This window comes from Sinohyriopsis cumingii, chromosome 5 (assembly GCF_028554795.1).
Source record: "Sinohyriopsis cumingii isolate HCF-2022 chromosome 5, ASM2855479v2, whole genome shotgun sequence".
Lineage (NCBI taxonomy): Eukaryota > Metazoa > Mollusca > Bivalvia > Unionida > Unionidae > Sinohyriopsis > Sinohyriopsis cumingii.
This window is the reverse complement of record NC_142965.1, coordinates 31,882,153-31,890,340: the sequence shown is the minus strand read 5'-3', so window position 1 is coordinate 31,890,340 and position 8,188 is coordinate 31,882,153.

Sequence of the window (8,188 nt, the reverse complement as noted above, 5' to 3'; positions counted from 1 at the left end):
TCTACAAGAGTAGATTTGCAAACGACCAAACCTGTATATCAAATCAACAAAGAAACATAACCTAAGAAAAATAACGTACTTCTACGTCATGGATTTTGTTTGACTAAATTAAAAAACAGACCAAAACAAACTGAAACAATATGAGGAATTTCAATTCCAAAAAGCAATTGCACGTCTAAACCAGTATCACCAGCGAGGTATGCTGGAGACATCTTATCGGAAGAGAAAGGGGGTTAAGTCGACTTGTCCCGAAGTACCTGATCATTCCGTGCCTCTGTGATAATTAACATTCCACCACCTGTTTATCTTTATTATCTGATGTAAAATAATTTTGAAATTGACTTGATAAAAAATATCTTCGGATTTCATGAGGATTACTGTAGTGATAACGCGTTTGCCCGGATGTTATATTCACGTGTCGTTTGAGATTTACGTGAATGCATAGAGAAAGTCATTTTGTTTTGTACATTCAGCTTCTGACATTAGTTAAAAACATGAGTCTGCGAGATGACTGACAGAAATATATTGTACATGTACCTATATATATATATATATATATATATATATATATATATATATATATATATATATATATATATATATATATATATATATATACACACATATATATATATATACTCCTACTTCTCAACTACACTGGTATAAATTCAGGCTTGGGTGTGCCAACAAAAGGTCCACAACTCCTCTAAATAAATGCGTGATTTTTGCAACGATCGTTTCGTTGATACGACTAAGTCAGTGAACGAACTTGGTCGTTGTATCGAGGCAAAACGGCAGTTGATAAATACATTCTTGTAAGTTAACTCATAGATAATTTGACTGTTTAATACGGAGCTTTTTGTGGACTTTTATTGGCTCTACGGATCAATAAAATAAAATATTCGCTTTGATTCCTTCGTATTGTCTGATTCTCTTGAATACAAAGTTTAAAGCTTTGAATACTATTTCTGTTACGTATTACGAATGTCCCTCTGCTCTGTCTTTGTTAGCACGAATTTTAAATGGTACTATTGTACTCTACTCACTGTCAAAGTCGATACCATCCATCTGCCAATCCTCTGTCACAAATAAGTGCCTCCCCTATTCCAGGTACATAGCTTGGACTTCTCCTTGTTTCATTTATTAGGTGATTAACTATACAAGGGTCTTGGCTGTTTCCTGAAAACACAGTTCCATACAAAGAAAGGTATGTTGAAATTGGACTACTGTCACAAGGCAAGGTATGTACGTACCTTAGGTGTGTGTGTTTATATATATATATATATATATATATATATATATATATATATATATATATATATATATATATATATATATATATATATATATATATTATATATATATATATATATATATATATATATATATATATATATATATATATATATATATATATATATATATATATATATATATATATATATATATATATATATATACAAAATCACTGGCGAATATCAGTCTTTTAAAGTTCACTGGATCCTACAAGGGATCCCGTGTGTCAGGGTTCATTATGACTCAAGAAAATGAATGAATTTAGTTTGCTTTCTATTTTTCTAATTAGGATAATAGTTGCGTGCGCACTAATGTGCATTTACCACTGTTTAATGACCGCACAGCGACCTGCTAATTGATCCTGGGGGAAGGAATCAGAGCCTCATCCCCCAGGCGTTTATGTGCACACGGTGCACTGTTAATTTTAGCCTTCAGCCGCGGGACCTTTAAGTCCCACGCGGCTGACTGGAGGTCTGTTTCATGAATGGGACTGGACCCACAAAGTTAGTTTGCTAATATTTCTTACGAATGAGTTTAAATTATAATCCCGATGAAATAATGTTCACCTCTATATAGAAGCCGTCTCATTTTAAAGGCCAGGCTTCAAAAGTGTATTCATTTAAGGAAGGATAGTGTATTATTTTTCAAGTCTATTAGTTTAAATACATTTTATTGTGATGATATAATACAGTGGAATTGGACAAACACCTTAATTAGCCATCTCCGTATATAATGCGAGGAGGCCCCGGGTGGCCGAGTTGTCTATGGCACTCGCCATTACAGATCTCTGACATCTCACCTCTGTCTACTTGGGTCTGAGTCTCGAGCTTGGCTTATGTACATATGTGAGAAAGCAAGCCAGTAGCTTCCAGTAGGTCGTTGGTCCTTCCATGGGTTTTCCTGGGTTCTTCCTCCATCACATATACTGGTCGATATGTATAGCCTATCTTGTGGTGAAACATGACATTAAGTCACAACAACAACATAATACTTAGTAGTGTAATAAAAACTAATATTGTAAAATGATTGAAGAGGGAATGAAAGTAGGGGGCAAGGGGTTAGAATACCTATAGCGTTCTTAATTTGAATGAGTTATTGAATAAGTTATAGAATTCGTCCGGTTTGATTTATATATGTATATATGTTGTATAATTCAGCATTTTTCATTTGCATCGCCCTTTCTCCACAAAGCAATAAATCTAAGCTAGCACTTGGATATGGCACCAAGTAATTTCTCATAAGCTCAGCTCGTTACTGAGCTATACGATACTACCGCTCCGGTAGCCTAAGTGGTTAGAGGGGGTTCGAACCCCTGCCGAATCATAAACAAAGACTTATAAAGATGGTACAAGCAGCTGCCTCCCTTGGCGCTCAGCATTACGAAGTTAATGTTAGGACTGGTGTCAGGATATGTGACTGGGTGGGGCATCATGACACATGTCTGTAGCATGATGCCCCATTGCTAGAAATCACTATAAAATGCCACATTGCAGAAATCATAGCCATGTGACTCAAATTGTTAAATCTACGTAACAAATCCCAAAACACACACGCACACAATCACAGACACATCCCACAGCAGGAACTAAACCTGGTGTTAATAAGTTGAAAGCATATCAGCTGTTAATTAGCTAAGGCTACGTCGCAACCCAGTATGGATAATATTTAAGACCCATTATTTAAACTAGGCATTTTACAGGAAACGATATTTGAATATAAACACTTTTGAAAGCCCTGTACAGCATGCAATGTTACGAATGCCATTGCTTCACAGCCTTCTTTATGCTGCGACCCTCATTGGCCACTAACAGGACATCCCCACCCTCTGATTTATTATATGGTACGACCCTACTAAGGACATACACTTGGCAATACCAATTTGGCCCTCATTGGCCACTAACAGGACATCCCCACCCTCTGATTTATTATATGGTACGACCCTACTAAGGACATACACTTGGCAATACCAATTTGTGTCGAGATCTGAGTTTGGGAACAGATGGGTGCACTATTTCACATTATTCCACGAAGCCACCTTTGAGGGTATAAAGGATGATGATTTGGTAGAATCATCTTTAAATATTATTTGAAAGTCGGAGGTTAGAATTTGTTAGTTGGGGGAGGTGGCGGGTATAAATAATATTTTTCGTCTTGATTGGAGACTTCCCCACCCAGTTTCAAAATAGAGTTCAGAAAAATGTCAAGAAAAGAAGACGGTGTGCAAGCTGCGGACTATGATTAAGTTTGCACAGCTCGTCTAATAACGAGACCAAGTTCAACCATTCAGTCCGCTTCCTCAACTCAACTTGACCTTACTAAATATCCAAACGTTTAAATGTACATGTAAAATAGACTATCAGGACATGCCTCTCTCTCTCTCTCTCTCTCTCTCTCTCTGCAAATTATATACATTTTTCATCGATCCAACTTTTATGCTAAATATTTGCAGGGCTTCTCAAATTATTCTTGTAATGCATGACATTATTTAAGTGTATGGCATATCAGAATTCTGGAACCAGTAATAACGAAGAAAAAAATAATTATTTCGGCACTTATTTATATTTACTAGCATACTACAGCTAATTTCTCTTAAAGGCATCTTTCTGCAAATACCCTAGCTGACCTTTAAAGAAAGTGCTTGACCGTATCTCTTATATAGGTACATTCTGATTATATATTATAAGTGAGAACATCATATGTTACTATATTTCCTTTTGCTATCCATCTTTATAATAAACAATAGTATGGAATGGTTGTATTAGTTGCATCTGTCAAAATAACATAAACACGTCCGAATATGGAATCTATTTTTGTTCTGAGCTAAAGATGAACATCGATTTTTAGAAATATTCTCATTAAACTGGTATGACCTGATATCAAGCTTAGAATTTAAAATATTGCTACATTTAATCAGACTCACCAAGGGCAAAGAAAGATGACATCACCAGAATCGCTGTGCTGTACATCTTGCAAGTATGGCAATGCCTTCAGTGTTGCTTACCACGGAAGTATTCGCCTTTTAAAGCTCTGCAACACGTCACGGGAAAGATAACCTTTCCGACACGTACAACATGACCGCTGACTTAACACTTCACATTTGGAAGAGATTTCCTTCAGTAGATAAAATACTGTCTGTAGATTGGTCACAGAAGGAACTTTATAACAACTACTTCCTTTCAGCATGCAGTCGCTGAAGTATGGACGGGACTATTCGCACGATTTTCAGTCTAAGGACGAAACTGACTGACGCCTTCTAGGTGTAAACCATCTGGCATGGAGTTCATACAATTTCTTTTAGTACAAATTCAAAACTTGAGCTCAAGAACAAAAATATAAAATCGGTGTTAATGTTCGTTGACTTTTCTGAATGTTTACAAAAAGGAATATTCATTTATTTTAATAAAGTATGTGAATGTAATTAATGTGCTCTTATGCAGAAAACAGTTCGATTGTCATAGTTGTGAATCTGAGTAAAAACTCATGCTCAAACTTTCGAGTACAACCTTATGGTTAAATGCATGTTCGACAGGTCTTTAAAGTCCAGACCTGATCAGAAGACCAAAATAAAACCACTTTGGTGACTATCATTAAAGGACTATACGTGTTTTAATGTATTGAGCTCAATTTGCCGTATTATAGACTTCGAAGTATTAACTTCTTTGTGAGAAAACTAAAATGACGGTAAATTGTTATTTTTCACACTTGTCTTTCTTTATAAGCAATAAAGCTGTACCTTTATTTAAACAAAACCAATATAAGTTAACGACTGATACAAGAAACCAAATGATATCGATACTTACATAGCATGAACAAATTTCTAATTGCAATTGTTTATTTGCTACTTCTGCTCTTTCTATTGATTGAAAAATATTGCGTTACAGAGACCCAGCAAAGAATATTCTTACACATGGAGGGCATGAAGGTAGCCACTTTGATAGGGCAGTTTTGTTTACGTGGTGAGGGAGCCACCTATTGTCGATGAAGAAATTAGATTTTATTTGTCGCAAAGTAAAAGCATGCAAAATCTTATTATTTTATGTATCGGTCATTTAGACATAAATTCATGGAATACATAAAAAAGAAACAGTTTAGAAGATAGACAGCGGGGATGGCATAAAAAGGCAAAAACATTTGGCTATAAGGACACCGGGAGTATAGTAGAGGGCATCAGAGGACATGATGGAACACCCCTTTTATTGTTATCCAGCTAGGGCACTACACGCATCATACAGACAACCATAATAATTCCTATTATTTTTAGAAGAGCTGTAAATATATGGGGAAAGCTGAGAAGTAATACAAATAGTGTTTGAAATCAATAAAGCTAAAATTTGTACTCCTCACGAGGCTTGGTGTACACAATGGCATCCAAGCTTCAGTTAGTTTCAAGACGTATCTATGAGGCATCCTTATGCATTAAACAAGCAGTGTCACACATGTTGCACAGTATACCCACTAAAAATCAGTCTTGATACACAACTACATCAATTACCAGGCCAATGCATATATTATGCCGAATATTTCCAGTATAGAAAATATTTATACATAATGATACCTTTAGAGTTTATATTTTACCTTTTGTTAGTTCACAATTACATTTACTTGTATTACACAATTATTGTAGCAGACATCAATAAACCTCGTACAATTAACGTATTACACAATGATAAGGTTCAGTGGCTCTAGCTGTTTACCGACATTTATAGAAACAGACAGTACCTTTCCAAATGAATGATATCTTTCGCTTTGCATGATATTTGTCACGTGCCAATATTTGCTTAAAGCAAATCGTCTACTCCTGATGCTTACTTTTTTAAACCTTTGATAAATTATTTAAACCATGTATAATAGATTTCATGTTTAACACCTGTATCTTATTATAAAAGGACCGAAAGGATAATAAATACTTGACCGAAATGGTACAAACTATATCGCATCAAAGACTGTTAAAACATTTTCACCATTATCTTTTTAGCACTTGTGGGGAACTTGACAATTGTTTATGCTTTGTATCAATACATCAGTTTTTGATGGATAGCCTACGAAGTACCGATGTCTTTCTGCCTAAATACATCTAACATCTAATTTGTATCGTAATAGTTTTTGTATCTTTATGGTACACACATAAAGAGTTAACATTTAATTTGACAATTAGTGTACATTAGATGTCAATACAAAATTCACTAATTAATACAAATATCATGAGAGCTGAGATATCAACAAAGTCTCATTTCTACAAGAAATCTAAGTGTTTGTCACGTTTGTATGAGGAAGCAGGTCATAATATCTGGTCTAGTCTAAAGATAAGATTTTACCATGTTGTGTATAATTGTTTAGTCTGGGATCAGTGTGTCTTTACAGATTAGAAGTCTGACAGGAATGAAATTTTATCTTCCTGTTTTCTAACACTTTGTATTTAAATTTTCGTCACTGTAATATTCTCAATACAGTGATGGTTGGTAGTTCAAATATGTGAGTTAGATATAAATCCGCGTATGTATGCATGCATGTATCAATGTATGTATGTATGTATGTATGTATGTATGTTGGCAGTATAGTAACATATGCTTGGCTCTGTCAGTAGTCGGGCCCCGAGTGGCCGAGTGGTCTAAAGCGCTCTCCGTTACGGATCACTGCCATCTCACTTCTGTCTGCGTGGGTTCGAGTCTCGGATTCAGCCTCTGTGGGTATGTGAGAAAGCTTGCCGGTAGCTTCTCGTGGGTCGGTGGTTCTTTCCAGGGTTTTCCCGGGTTCTTCCTCCACCATTAATACTGGCCGCCATGCATAGCATATCGTGTGCTGAAAATGGCGTTAAACACCACAACAACAACAACTGTCTATAGTCAATCTCTTGCAGAGTTTACAGTTATATTCATTCTCTTTTGAAATTGAACACATAGTTAAGTAGGCAATGCTAGCGAAAATCTAAGTTTTATTAAGAAAACATTTACCAAGCTTCCAGACAGTTTTCGCCAGTCCATTAGTATGGACACTTGCATAATGTAAAAGTTCAGGTCTCATTTCAAGTTTAGATCTCCATAATGATTCTTCGCAGCAGTGAACTTCCGCTTCAATATTCCTCCTCCAGACTGGTTTCGGGACAGAATATAGGGTGTTCACGTTTAGGTAAAAGAAACCGCTAAGCTGGTGTTTCAAAAGAACACGATATATATATCTTTAACAAAACCAACGCTGTCGCTCTCGTGTATCAGGAAGTCAAGAATTCTTCTGTTGAATATAATTTTCCTTGCTAGTGAACCATTAGCTCTGCAGATTTTATTGAAGAAACCTAATTTGATTTTATCAACATATCCCTCAACTGACCACAGTCCAAGACTGCTAGTTGTTGTTTCTGGAGAAGAGCGCTGATCAAGACCTTTAATTCGTCTTGCAGCTTTTCTTTGACATACTTCTATATCATATACCTGTGACTGGCTCAAGTTGGACCATAATTCGCATCCATATGTCATTGCAGGTAGTACTATTTTTTACCATATTTTAGCACTATTAATTGGTTTCATTCCATCCTTTCCAATGCCAGTCCCAACAAGGGAATAAAATACTGATCTTCCTTTATCACAAGCATTTTTCAATGCAGCAGTATTAGAAAGATATGTAGAGAGAGTAACCCCAGCATAGGTTCTAGAAGAAACTATAGGAAGAAATCCTTTAATCTCCGAGCATGAACATAGATTTTTGATTGATTTGTTTCTTCGAAAATATGACAATATTGCTTTTATCAGCATTATACCGGAGTCTCCACTTCGATGCATAGTCATGCAGGTTGCGAAATAAAACACACATACCATTAAATGAAGAAGATAGCAATGACGTGTCCTCCGCTAGTAAAACACAGGAGATACTTAAGGTACCAACTTGTATTCCAGATTTT